Source organism: Mesoplodon bidens, assembly GCF_964165515.1.
Source record: "Mesoplodon bidens genome assembly, chromosome: 8".
Classification (NCBI taxonomy): domain Eukaryota; kingdom Metazoa; phylum Chordata; class Mammalia; order Artiodactyla; family Ziphiidae; genus Mesoplodon; species Mesoplodon bidens.
Genome location: NC_138165.1, coordinates 54,218,619 through 54,234,083, shown reverse-complemented (window position 1 = coordinate 54,234,083; position 15,465 = coordinate 54,218,619). Strand labels below are relative to the sequence as shown.

The 15,465-nt window shown below is 35.0% G+C and overlaps 1 protein-coding gene across 1 annotated transcript in view; it reads right to left on the bottom strand.

Annotated features, from left to right (window-relative positions):
• LRP1B (LDL receptor related protein 1B) overlaps nt 1-15,465 on the bottom strand; it is a gene marked incomplete at its 3' end in the record, with an annotated part of 2,330,707 nt that overhangs the window by 1,894,641 nt on the left and 420,601 nt on the right. Inside the window, exon 20 of the mRNA XM_081243013.1 lies at nt 14,731-14,899. The remainder of the gene's footprint in view (nt 1-14,730; nt 14,900-15,465) is intronic.

The following is a 15,465-nucleotide window of genomic DNA, read 5'->3' as shown; positions in this document are numbered from 1 at the left end:
GAACTTAACGAAAAAGAGCTCCACTTAATCATCCCAGTCACTGATAAAGATACAGTAATGGACCCAGGACAGATACTAAAGCATCACTCAATATCTACTTCCATCCTTTGGGGCAGCATGAACCGATTAATAACTACTCTTTCAGTGTGACCTTCCAAACAGTTGCACACCCATGCTCTAATAGTAGGATCTCAACTCTGCTTTCCTGCTCCCTAATTAATATCTCACAAGACTGAATTAAATGCCTGACTGAAATAAAGATCTTATATCTATTGCTTTCCTCTTAACCACAGGGTCTGTCACTCTGTCACAGAGGGAATTAGATTGGTCTGATCTGATTTGTTTTTCATAAAGACACACTTTTTGACCCCCTCCCGGAGCTTCTATATGTTTGCAAGTTGAAAATTGGTCAATAAAAAGAACATATAGCAGGCTTTGTGTTTCAAATATTTGTACTCTGGATACAGAGGTCCCTTAGCCAACAGAAGAATTAAGTGCATTGTGACTTTTATTTTCAAGTACCAAGATCAATGGACAGACATTCATTTGCTCACCATTTTCCATGACTTTTCACACAAAACATAAAATAAGCTTCAGTGTTCATTTATTTGCTAATTTATTCCTCTCAGACATCTCACACAGTTGTGTATAGAGGCTTAAGATATATCTCCAAATCTGAAAATTGGTCAAAAACTCTAAAACATGCCTTAGAGAAGTAAGGAAATGATTTTAAAATACACACACACACACATACACACACACAAAGAAGTACAACAGAAGTAGTTAACTGGGGTAATTCTTTCTGATTAGACATGAAAAAAACTGCTGCTCTGTGTTTTATATTATTTTAAGAAAATCTGTCATGATTACACCAAAAATATACAGCACTCTGAAGGACATGTACTACTGGAAGCTCTATGACAAGAAAGTCAGAAGAAAAATATATTTTGTAGAGTCCTTCATCTTTCAGTGTGTACAAATATGCACATGCACACACACGAGTTGCACCAAATTATGGAAATAATATATTTTCTTCTCAACACTATTCAAGTAAATACAAGAAAAAATTATGTTTATATGCTCAAGAAAAATAATCAGTAAATATCAAGTTATTTATAAGACAAAAAAATCGATATATTTTTTCCATTCTTTCAGTTAAGTATCTGTTGAGCACTTACTATGTGCCAGGCACTGATCCAGGGCCTGGAAATAAAGGAGGAAAGAAATAAGACAAAATTTTCTGACTTCTTGGAGTCTACATTGTAATGGAGAGAGATAGAACATAAGCACATAAATGTGAAAACTGATATAGTATGTAGATATCAGTAACTGATGTGGAGAAAAATGAAACAGAGAAGGTTAAGGAGTGAAAGGTTGTTATTTAAATAGAGTTGATATAAAGGCTTCCCTGAGCAAAAATACTGAAAGAGACGAGGGAGCAAGCCATGTGGTTATCTGAGGGAGAGTATTTTCAGGCAAAGGAACAGCAAAAACTAGATTAAGATTTTTTTTTTAACTTAATGAAAGTGACCTGGTTATGGTGGTCTCAAATACTGAGCTATTGAGGAGGAAAAGATAGTGTCACTGTATATATATAGATACCAGTGCATTTTAAAATGAAAATACTATTTTGATCACTTAGAGTATATCACAAGTATTTGCATTAAAACTTGCCTGTAATGGATTTATATACATAATGGTAATCCTTTATAGGTGAAAATTATTTTATTTAAGAAATATTATTTTTCAGAGGGTTTTTAATAGAATTTACACATCAGAAAAGCTACTCCATGAACAGTATTTTCCTAATTTTATTAGTTATATTTTAAGAGGTTATGGGCAAGAAATATTTTCCCTGTATATGGGCACATACACACATGCATACCTACATCCAAAACACACATACAGCATACATACACACTCCTATACCACAAAAGTGATGGAATATTACAGTTAACAATTAAATTCAATGTTAGTTCATTCACCTTTCATAATCTTAAAATATATATGAAATAGCCAAGTAAGTAATTTGAAATAATTATGCTTTATATATTGGAAGAAAGGGAACACATCTGTCTTATTTAGAACACCTTAAATTTTGAGGCTTAATGAACTGAAAAATCACTCGACATGATTGCCAAATGCATGCTATCCTTTTCCATCTACTCTAATTTCTTCCTCAGAATTAAGCATACAAAGTTACCATTGGCACTGGTACAAAAGAAAATCTATAACATGAGGGCACTTTTCAAGGTGTATCAAATTTAAAGGCTTAAAAAGAGTGCAATTTTATGGAAAGTGAATAGTTTTATCCTTTTCACAATTTCAATGTCCGACTGAATCAACTCAAACATTCAACCAATCATATTGCAAGTAAGGCCAGCTATACCATGATTAAATTGTCAGGTTAACCTTCCGTGGCTGTAATTGGCATAATGTATTATCCAGATTGTATGAAAGACATTGAAATAAAGTGTGCATTTTGGAATCCAGAAAAAGATGACTGAGATAATGTTGTCCTAGGTCACAAGGGGAACGGGGTCAGATTATCCTATGATAAGTCTGTAATTGATATAGGAGATAGAAATAATGACCTCCAGCTAACATGGTGTGCTAGGGTGAAGAAAACAATGTGTTAGGGCATGCCAGGTTGTGTTAGTCATAGAAAGGCTTGTTATCACTATAAATTACAGACACAAAGGAAAGTGTTTAATAATAGTGAGGTGATGCTTGACTACTCAAGTGATAACTAGAGAAAATGTCACTGTTAAATTAATATCATTCTTTTTCCTGAGTAAGAAAGAATGTATATGAGTTATAAATTTATCAAAGTTTAGGCAAATTTGCAAAAAGGGAACTGCATCAGAAAGCAAAGTTGTTTTATGGAAAATTTCAGATGTTTTAAGATTGATGTTTTTCTAGACGGCTCTTTTTCTAAACAAACATTCAGATGGACCTATCTATATATAATTACCAATGTCATAGTTGGAAAGAATGTACATGTGAGTTAATTAGTGACATAGAATTGAAGGACTAAATTTTCAAGTGTCGTAAGTGTTACCATAAGCCAAAACAAGACTAGCCAAACTAGTCAGACTTTGGCACCATTTTTCACATCATACTTCTTTAAAAATCCCCAGGGTAGTAAGCATTATGATAATTCGGATATCTACTACCATTTTGAATTCTTAGACCAAAAAAAAAAAAAAATTTAGCTGAATCCACCTCTCTGTGATTGAATAGGCTGACAATGATTGCCTATAAAATTTTATTTCTGTAAGAATTATCAACAAATAGTGTCATTCTGACAGGAAACTTATGTGAATGACAATATGTTTCTCCTTACTCCCCAAAGTCAGACCATGGATAAAAAAATACAAATGGTGTTCCTGAGAAATAAGAACATTTGACATCACATTAACCACTTATAATTGTTAGGCTAATACTACTTATCAAATAATGGATACGTGAACTAAGAAAGTCTGCATGCCGCAACTAACACCCAGCACAGACAAAATAAATAAGTAAATATTAAAAAAATAATAAAGGATATGTGAAGTGTTGAAGGCAGAGAAAAAATAGCTACTGAGGACATGATAAGAGCCTTTCATCTTTACTAGTAGATCAATGGTATTTTTGGAGAACAAGGGGATGTTAAAATATTATTTTTTATACGTAATCTTTCTTATGGTATATCATTTCTATTTCCTGGACATAAATTCTTATTAGATTGAAACACATAATCTTATCATTCACCTTAATGCGCCAGACATTATATATGTTTCATTTAAAGTTAATTTTTCTTTTGGGAAACTTTCTCTTGGGTGATGGAAGTTACATAATTAATCTCCATATATCAAGCTACAAGGAATATCCACATGTTTATTCAACTGATACAAGTATTGTGTACTGATCACTCATGTAATATAAGCAGGCTTGACATAAGTAGCTCAATTTTCTAAAATGATGATAAACACTTTAACATTTTCTGGACAAAACAAAAGTCGTCCCTTGATTGCACTGTAGTTTTAGTCCTAGAAAATTCAGTCTATCACAAAGCTGTGAAAAGGAAAATTCATTGTTTGTGTTCTAGATGCAGAGATTATAAACACATTTTTTTTTTTTTTTTTTTGCGGTATGCGGTCACTGTTGTGGCCTCTCCCATTGCGGAGCACAGGCTCCGGACGTTCAGGCTCAGTGGCCATGGCTCACGGGCCCAGCCGCTCCACGCCATGTGGGATCCTCCCGGACCGGGGCATGAACCCGTGTCCCCTGCATTGGCAGGCAGACTCTCAACCACTGCGCCACCAGGGAAGCCCTATAAACACATTTTTAATCAACTTAAAGTTCAGCTCCATAAAGAAGAGCTGTGTAATACACAGAATGAGTTTTCATTGAGAGAGACTGTTTCCTAAAAAACAGATATTAGAGCATCCTGGTCCCTCCCACTAAAATCCCTCTAATCACTGTAGCAACAACAAAAATGTCCCCTTAAATTTCTTAAATGCTCCCTAATGGAAGTAACAAGCTGTTTTAAACCATGAACTAGGTCCAGATCCCTCAGGTAGAGTCTTGAAACAGGCTTTACAGAATATAGCAATGCTCTGGGTCCACAGGTCATAATTTTCATGAACCACAAACTATAATCAATCATTTCCTCTTTAAAAAATTGTTTTATATACTTTGCATAAAACCAGTTTATGCACACACACATTTGGTATTATATTACCAGTCTGTTAGTTATATAATATATAACCTCAGTTGTCTCTAAGGTAACATATCCCAGGTGTTTCAGGAGAAAGAGATACCTCTGGCCTCTGGGTATCTTTTTTAATTACCAGCATCTTTCTTTTCTTTAATTGCTGTAAGACCTAACAACAATGCTTGGTTTGATCAGATGCTGAGAGTTCTGGGGCCAGGGGAGGAGGGATCATCAGTTGGAAGTTAGTCTCTATAAACCAGACTGTCCTAGAAACAGCTGGAGTATACTGTCCTTACAATGAGGCCTCGTGGCTGAAGGGAAGGCTAGTCAAAGACTCTGGGTGGGTACTTTAGTGTTAGTTCAGGTGCTGCAAATAAGCAACTCTTGAAGTTTGTGCAAGGTCACTTCATCTTTAAGCACCTCAGTTTCCCTATCTGTAATAAGAGGGGAGAGGTTAATGATCTTTACTTCCCTTTCTAGTTCTAAAATTATAGACTTTCAAGTATCTGTCAGGAGAATACTCTAGTATTATCGCTTCAAAACTAGCAGGAATGCCAGAGCCCAACAGAGGCTCCCAGCAGTTAGAGGAAGCAGTAAATGGTTAGTCATTTCCTTTGTTTATGAGGCTGAAACTGCTCAGCCCAGTTGCACCTAGGACTCACAGAATGCCACGGGTCAGAACAGGTCAGGCAACCACTCCACACTCCAGACCTACAAGTAAGACATCCCAAAAGATGTGGTTAAAAAGATACATGGTCTCTCACCCCCCAAAATAAAATTAGGTTGGTAATGTTTTAAGATCTCTTCATTTGTTCCTATCGTGAGTATCTCTTTTACGTGCTTTAATAACATAGATTTAGTTGAGTCACCAGTACCCCCTGATCACTTAACTGTAAACCAGCCAACCAACTAACCAATCTACCAAACATTAAATCAATTACCTTTGAGACAGAATGATTATGTGCTTCTACAAGAACAAATGTAAAATCATAGAATTATTGACTATTAGATCTTGATAAGCTCTTCCAATCATCACATAGACAATTAAATATCAAAGCATGTTTGAACACTAAGAATTCTTTTCACTTCTTTTAATTACATTTTCCTGTTAGTGACAGATTGTTCGGTTTACTAAAAAAGCTATAATCTTGAAATTTATTTTATTAGTTTTATATTATTATTCAAAGGCCCATTGAACTGCTAAACAGAGCTGGTTATGAGTCCATCCTCTAAATTCCCATATCACCTGAGGACTATTTCTGCTAAAGTCCTGATGACACAGTTTACAACTGTCAATTTACTTGTCTGTTTATCCACACAACTCTATAAGCTATTCGATCAAATGAGCTCTGTTTTACTAATTTCTATATCCTTAGCACTTAGAAAATTTGGCCATATTTGCTCAATAAAAAGACAGTTAAAAATAAAATGATTTGAGGTTAGTACACAAAATTACTATAATTCAATTTAAAACAAACAATTACTATTTTGGTAAATATGTGCATCCTTATTTTTATACTTATGTGGTTCCGTCAGACTTACAGCCCTTAAATTATGTTGTGCATGAGTATCACCCATGGAGCTTTAATAAAAATCCAGATTTCTAGTTCCTGCTAAGGTAGCTGGACTTAGCAAGACTGGAAGATGGCTCAGAAAGCAGGTTAGTTTATGAATCTATCATCCACACTTTGAAAAGTACCATATTAGACTTTTTAATATTTTGAAGTCACTTGTGGAAGTCTCATTGCTACCAAAGGGTAACAGAATATGCCACCCCAAGGTGTGCCTCTTTGGCATAAGAATTATGCTTGAATCCCAAGAGTGATTCTTGTTTCTAGGTCTAAACTCTGAATGTTATGGCATTTGATAGTGGTAATTTCAGAAATTTAGTTCTTGTAAAACTTATTTCCTGAGCATGTGTATTTTTTGATAGCTTGTGTTAAATATGTTTGGATCTTAAGCATAAATGTCACTCTCCACCCAATAAAGACTATGGTCAGCATAAGTAGAAACAAATTCCTTATTTTTCTTTGCAATTCATTATCTTTTAGCTTATTTTTATATGTGGGTCATGCTGTGGGAAACAAATATGTTCATTATCAATAACACATAAAGCCTTTTTAATAGAAGGAATTTATATTTCTTCTGCCTTACATTTCTTCTTTTCTATTACTTGCCCTCCTGCTTATGTGTTTGCATTTCAGTAGACATGTTTAGGGTTACTGTAAACAGATATCTCACCAATAATGACAATGGCAGCCTTGAAATTCTGGGACTCTTCTAGTAATTCATCTTGAAGCAGTATCTTAGTTCATTTTTTTTGTTGAATATCTTCATGTTATACTATTAAGTCCAAGGACCTACTCATTTTTTATGGCTTTGACTAAAGAATAGACAGTTAGGTATTTGGAGAAAGTTCTATATTACTGAGTCATGGCAAATATTACTATTCATCCAAGCAATGCAAATTATACCAACCATAGGGACTGACTCCCATTTTTACAAGTTTTTAAGAGGTCTGACTTGCTTTTCAATTACTAACAAATAGTATTCTCAAGGGTCTGAAAACTGTTAACATCTTTTAAAAGTTGTTAATAGGGCTGCCCTGGTGGCGCAGTGGTTGAGAGTCCGCCTGCCGATGAGGGCACACGGGTTCGTGCCAAAAGTTGTTAATATAGAACTCGGTAAATAAGCAAATAGTCGACAATTACATTTCTTAGAATTAGATAAAGAGTATAACAGTACAGTGTTTTGTAAAATAAATTTCTCCCAGCAGAATCATTCTTGCAGCAACGCCTTTGAAGAAAATTATATATATATATATATATATATATATATATATATATATATATATATATATATATATATATATGAATGAATGTGAGAGACTTATAGTAATGGTAAGTATATTCTTAAAATGGAAATAATGACAAATATATTAGTTTATATTTTAATTAAAATTTCATCTTCATTTAGGAACACTTTTAGGTCATGTTTTATTTATTAGCTTCTGGAACGTGAGTTCAGAAAATGTGAGTATTGTAAGATATTTCAATGAGGGTTGCCATTTAATTAACATTTTATGAGAGTAATTATTTTTCTTTCCATGAAAGATTACTGCAAAAATGAAAAAGAATAAACATACATCTCAGATAAATTAAGACCAATGATTGAAAAAATATTTTTCCTTGCATCCTAATATTTAACTCTAAAGCTGTCTTGAACACTTAAAGAGTAATTTTCTCCAAAATAGAAACAGCAAGAAACTAAGATCTAATTCAAGGAATAAGACAGTTAATCAAAACCCAGAAGAATAAAGTTATACTGACAAACTATAGAAATCCTTGAAAATCCAAAGTGTTCCAGCCTAAACCACTATTCCCATTTCACTTTTATATTGTCAGGCCCACATAAAGTGAGATTAAATCAATTGTGCATCACCTGTGTAGTTCATTCAAAAAAGTTCTAGCAGAAAGTATAGATTACCATTTGCTTTATCAATATGTAATAAAAATAAAATAAAACTATTTTTGGATTGCAGTTGTTTGTAGCTTGCTGTTACATATTGTTTATAATGATATTTCATAGGCTAATTTAATGATTAAACTATGACTACTTTCCAGTACTACTTTTGGGAGTACTGTTTTTAATATTACTAGACATTTTTTCCTCCTGCTCTCTAAATGTCTTAAGATACTATTGACCTATTATTATTTGCTATACTAAATTTATTTTTCCAACACAGTATTATTGAAGGATTATACATTGGATTCAAGGACTGGCTTTATGTAGAATTATAGGGACTGGTTTCATGTGATGGACTGTTCTGTAGGGATTACTTTGCATCATGATTTTTTTATTGGTTTTGCTTCATTTTGTAAATTGTGGGCATGGAAACATGTACAAATCAAAAGTGAAGACCAGGAGGGTATTTTAACGAGTGCCTGAACTGAGTATCAATACACTTAGGACACAGGCATTTGAGACAAGGAGTTGTTACTTTACTGGATGTACTGATGGATAACTTCATTTTATTCAAGAACAATCTCAGGACACTATAAATGACATATAGTGGTAAATACATGTTTATTAACTTCTCCAATTCCTGATATAGCCTATTCCCTTTTCTTCTTTGTATTATCCATAGCATATAATAATCTGATCATCTGGCACACTATTTTAGTGTTTTCCTATTGATTTTGTTGATTTGTTGATTCTAAATATTTTGTTGGTTGTTGATTGCCTAATTGATTACAACTAGAATTGTAGTTCTATGAGGACAAGGACTTTTGTTCCTTTTGACTGTTGTATTTCCAGAACCTTATAAAGAGTCTGTCTTACAGAAAGTGTTCAGTAAGAATTTGTAATTACTTATTGAGCTAATAGTGCTAATATAAATAAATATAATCTGGGAAAGCAAGTTTTTAAAATCTGCTTTAGAAATTGACTCATCTTTATTATAGATATATAAAACTCTAACAGATGAGTTGGCAAACTGTTTCTGTAAGGGATAATAAATACAGTTTTTTCAAGCCACATAATCTCTGTCACAACTATTCAAGTGTGCACTTACAGTGTGAAAGCAGCCATGGACAATACATAAACGAATCCATGTGACTGTGTTCTTATAAAATTGTATTTACACAAAGAGGTGGCAGACCCAATTTGGCCTACAGGAGATAGTTTTTCAGTACCTACTGGAATCAATCAGTTAATAAGCCAGACAACATTTTATTTCTATTTTTGGACACCAAGAGGGGAATATTACATTCTTTTTTGGATGGTTCTGAGCACTGGTGTGAAGTTTTTGACTTTTTCCTAGTGACACGGAAGCCCCATTTAATATGCACAGGAAGTAAAAAGCAATCACACATAATCAAACTATTGCCATCACACACTATGTGACAAAATTTTTCTTAAAGTTCAAAGTCACTTGAAGAATGCAGTTATTTATAAACTTACTAAAAATGACAGTGTAAACTGCTTTTATTGAGCATGGCATGAATAGAAGACTGCATATGATAAGCATTGCATAGAAAAATCACATTTGTGCTGTTTTGAAATTTAGGACAAGCAAAACAAAGATGTCAGCACAACTCTTTTAAAATATTTTAGTTTTTGTGAGATTTATATTATCTGTCCTATCCAAAGTACAACCCCTCAAAATCAACAACAAAAACAAAGTAGAACCTTGACTAAACATGCCTTTGAACCTTCACACTGAAAGTCTGTCTTCATTGTTCCAACCTTCTTGAAAACATAAACTACATTTGAAGTCTCTATTTCCTTAACCTTTCCACAGATTATAATCTGAGCCATGGAAATCACCCGTTTTAAAGTCACTATATCCTTCCCAAAGCCAAATACAACAATTTTCATCTTCTTTGGCCTTGCTGACCACTGTCCAATGTCTTCTCAACACTCCTTTTTGGTGCAATTCCCTTTGTTTTGTAGTAATAGGAAACGTTGTTGTGTCTCATTATTCTTCACTAAACAATGTATTAGGATTCCTTGTCTATTGATTAGAATCACTTGGTAGCAAATTAAACCCCATTTCCCTCACTTACTACTCTTTATCCATTCCCATCTGCATGCCTTCAGATAATCTGGTTTGCTCAGGATTACAGTTTCTTAGTGAAAGAGCTGAGGCTCACACCTAAAACTCTGAATTCTGACTCCAGTCCACTATGCCAAACCAAGCTTCCTCTACACAGAAGCAACATTTATCCCTCTGTTCAACAATTTGCTGATCCAGCAAGCATCTGAATATTGCTTATGTTTTAGGTACTAATAAATACTAAGCCCAATGCATTATCCTTCTTTGTGGCACTTTCTTGTGGGGACAAAAGCAATCTTAAACAGGTCACAGCTACATAATATGAGATTTACACCTAAGCACTGAAGAAATGTTAATGGAGGAAGAATATATACATGTGGTGTACATAATTAGGGAAGTTGGAGAGGATAACTTTGGAGTGAATTCATCAAGGAAGCAATGAAAAGAACAACAAATCCTTTCAAGGAGGGAAACAGCATTCTGGCTAAAGCTGGAGTACACTGGATACTCAAAAAGGAGATGGGTCTAGTGACAAATATGTCCAGAAGTGCGGTTGTTAGGAATGGCAGAGAGGATGGTAGTGGTGGTATTGATGGTTACAGTAAATGTTCATGGGAATTCTAAAATGAGGATAGTTCTGTGCTATCCGGACATTCTTTGCTATTTCAGTCTTCTACTTCCAAGCTTTTGACAATGATTTTAACATCTGTCCTTTTGTATATGGTAAAACTTCTTTGTTCATGGTTATCTATGTGTCTTGCCTTCCCTGCTCAACTAAATAATTATAAAGGCAGGAATTCTCATTCTTTCTGTTTCCCTTAGAGAATATGTATAATCCAGTCCTTCATAGTAGAAACTGTACAAATGTTTCCTGAATTGAGGAATCTCCTATTCAACTTCATTAGTACAAACATCTTAACCCCTTGCCCATCACTTATGTATAATTCACTAATACCCAATCAAGTTCATTCTACTTCTCTCTTTTAACTTCCCCAACCTAGAAGTAGATGCCATGGCAAATCTGCAATTTACCATTAAGAATAACCTTTATGTACAAGGCTCCATGAGGATATAATACTATATCACACAGTACACATAAAGACCTTGTGTTCTGATTTTAAAACATCTGGAAAATATGACAAGTTACACTAGAATAGAAGTGAATGGCACTGCTATTTTGCACCACTGATTGAAAGCCATTATTCATCAATTTTATTCAATCTGCTGAGCTTCTGTGAAGCTCCTTAACAGAAGCATCACTGTGATGTGAGAAGAAGAGTAAGGCTATTATCTTAACAAAGCTTTTGTAGTTGCCATCAATGTACAAACCTTGAATTTTTATCTTCATTAACTTAGGGGCATGAAATGTAGGCTTTCTTTGTCTTCAAAGACTCTGACTTTGAGATTCAGTACACACCCAATAATCATTAGAACATGATCATGACTCTTGAGTAATGCTTTTGAAGGGTTGCCATTAAAGAGGCTTTTTATCTCTGGTCCACACAGCACAACACAAGATGAGTTAATGCTGGTGGTAATTATCAAGTGAACTTAGTCATTGTAGAAAGTCAAGCTGGGAAATTTACATTCGAATAACCTTTGTTATTTCTGTGACTGTGGCTGTCTAAGAATATAGATACTTGATTTTACCAAATTAATTGTAAAGAAAATATTTTCTTTCAAAGTAAAGTTCTAAGGCCGTTTTGATAGAAATCAAAATAATACTTCTCAGAGGGACACAGATTGACAAGGGGCATAAGGAAATCTTCTATATTTAGATGTGGGTTGTAGTTATACAACTGGGTGGCTCATCAAATCGGGCACTTAAAAGTAGTACATTAGTACATTAATACATCTCATTTTGTGTATTTTCTACTACAAGTTAAATAAAACAAAAAAGTAAAATAGAAAAGAAGGCATCATGATATCAACTGTTATTTTTGAAACTCTACTATGTAAGGTAATATTCGGAGTTATAGAGGTGGAAAGGAGTCAATGACTTCTAAGAGTTTATAAGCTAGAATATAAACATTCAAAGCTTTGCATGCCCACTAAGATTTTAAGTATATCAGAAATATATGGTGGGGACACTGGTTCGTGCCCCGGTCTGGGAAGATTCCACATGCCACGGAGCGGCTGGGCCCGTGAGCCATGGTCACTGAGCCTGCATGTCCGGAGCCTGTGCTCCGCAACGGGAGAGGCCACAACAGTGAGAGGACCGCGTACCGCAAAAAAAAAAAAAAGAAAAAAAAAAGAAATATATGGATTCATACATTTGCAATATTTGAAGGTTTAAAGTTTTATGTAAAGTCTCATGTTGATTAGATATGGACTTTCATTTTGTCAGTAAACCCTTGACTAGATTCACCTATCTGAGATAATAACTTATACTTGGATGTACAAAAAATAAGGTCATCTGTGGAGTATAAGTAAATGCTTTAGCCATGTACTTCTTATTCTTTCAGTGATATCCTTGTTAGAATCATTAACAGCAAACTTATTTAGATCTGTATAAAAGAGATGACAATTAAGCACAGTTTCATTTTCCTGTCTTTAACTTAAAACAGGATCATACACCTTCTATCCATGGTTGTTTTCTATTGGGTACAACATGTTTAGTTAAAAAAAAAATAAAGCAAAACAAAAAACTCCTTTATCAAAGACACAGCAAGTTACTTTATGTTATTTAGGTATCTATTTATATTATTTACATATCCCTTTTTCCTTAGTTGTAGCTTACCTCCACCTCTGTGAAGAATTATGTATTTCTTTTTTTTCATAAACACTTTGTTTAACATTGACTGTATAACACTACTCAGTCTTTTCTGACCTTCCTTATTTATGCATATTTTGCTTTTACCTATCAATTGTGAGCTCTGTGAAAGACATAATCACATCTTTATACTCTCAAAAGAGTGTAGTACACCTTAAATTCAATAACCAGTTGAAACCTATTTGTCTCAAAGTCAGGTGCTTGGAGTTAATACTTATGTTAACACGTTTAAAGTAGGATTCTCTCACGGTTATTCCTCTAGGTATGTGGAAAGAGAAATAACAGCTATCATACAGCTGAGCTGGTAAGTACCAGTGCTAACCTCTGGTCTATAGGCTTCTTTGTTCTCAGGGCCTGACAAGGAAGGTGAGGTTATCTATATACTTTTGCCTTTCTGCCAACCCCTCAAAGTGGTTATTCAAACCCTAACTTTTCCTGCAAGCTACTTCTTTCTCATCTACCCTCACCAGAATCTCAGCAAGTGACTTTAATTCCTACATCGTAGGATAAAAAAGCCACTGGACATGAGTGCTTTAATCTCTTCTTCTACGTTTAAATGTATTTCCAGCCAAATCCAGCCTTAACCTTTCCACCTCTACCTATGGAAAAAGACCCCTCCTTCTATCAAAGCTAATCTCTCTGTCCTCTGTCTTTTTGTGAGACCCTCTCCCCATAGTTATCTATTCCTTTCAAAATCTTCAATATCCTTTCTCCTCCATTCATAAGCATGGCATGCCCCACCCTAAAACATAAAATTGCTCCTAGGTAAGGCTTCTCTATATAACTTACCACCTCCGCTTCTACAAAAAGTAGTCTAAACAAGGGTCCAACAAATTTTCTCTTCAAGTGTAGAGTAAATATTTTAGCCTTTGCAGGCTATAGTAGCCACACCTCCTCGACTCAGTAGTTGTATCCTGATTGTTTTTCCTGTCCTCTCCTCTTGTTCTCCACTGCCACCTAAGCCCAACCATTTACTTTATCTACCCTGACTATTGCAATAATTTCCCTGATTCCTTTATCTCTCTGCAGAGACTTCTCACTGTCCAGTATCTCCCCCTTCGGTTTTTACTTTTTAACACGGCCAGTGATATTTTTGCAAATTGTAAACATTATGTAAATCCATGCTTAGAATTAGTGAATGGATTATCCTTGAGAATAAAATACCAACTCAACTCAGAGAGAGAGAGAAGGGGTAACACCCTGAGTTTATCCCTGCCCATTTATTTCGTCTCCTTCCCAGATATCCTGGACTTCCTGCAACTCTCCAAAAGTCTTTTAAATTATTCCTGTATGCTTTCTTACTTCCATATGCGTCTCTTCCTTCCACAGTGCCCTTGTCTACCCATCTTCATCTTTCAATTCTCTACGAAGGGTTGTGGAAACGTTTAGCTTTCTGTGTTAGGATGTTCCCTTAGGACCTGGACATCATTGATCATCTTGTTTTATACTGCTTCCAGGGCAGTGTCTTGAATATATGAATTCGAAGACATACAGCAACACTGATATAAACCATGCTCTCTCTGTTGGGTAATGTTTAGCAACGCATGGCCCCAACCCTCTCAAAGCTGCAAGTCATCTGGAATTGCCAGTGGCTGCTTTGGCTCCTCCCTCATTTCCTAACCTCACAGGAATCAATGACTTTCACTTTCATGGCCTCAAGATGCCACTGCCCCACAAGAGCAGTAGACACCTTCTTACCTGTTACTCTAAATCTCTTCTCTTCTTCACATGAGTTGCTCCACCAATACTACTATTTTGAGAAACATTCAGACAAAAAAAGTGTCAAGTACTTCCAAGCACTCACTCTCCATGCAGTTCCATGGTGACAGTAGGGAGGATCTTCGGGTTTCTCCAGCTCATCCAGAATCTAGACCAAAAGTGAAATGTTAGTATCTCCTTCTACAGCTTCTTCCAGTTTTAACTAGCAACTCTTTTGGGAGTCCCTTCCTGGAATGTAGCCTGAGGTCTAGTCTGTAATTCTGAAACAGCAACAAAAAAAGCCCCAGCTCATATTCTAATACACCTTAAGTGCTATCTTTAAGCCAGTTTCACACCTACAGCACTGACTCGCCTTAGCCTGGACCCATTTATTATAATAAATATTAGGAATCTTCACTTGAATTCCCAACAGTCACCTAAGTCCCAATAAATATGACTAGATCCACATAGATTATCAAACCAAAAATCTAGTGTCATCTTCAAATGTTTCCTCTGTTTTACCTATCACTTCATTCTCCCCAATCACCAAGTCCTGTCCTGAGCTCTTAAATACATCTCAACTCCACCCACTGCCAAACCCCAATTCAAACAATTTCTCACCTGGATTATTGTAATTACCCACTAACTGGTCTCTCCAGTGACAGTTTTATACCTCTATAATATGTTCTCCCTACTACAGAAAGAATAACCTTTGCAAAAAGCACATTGGCTTAT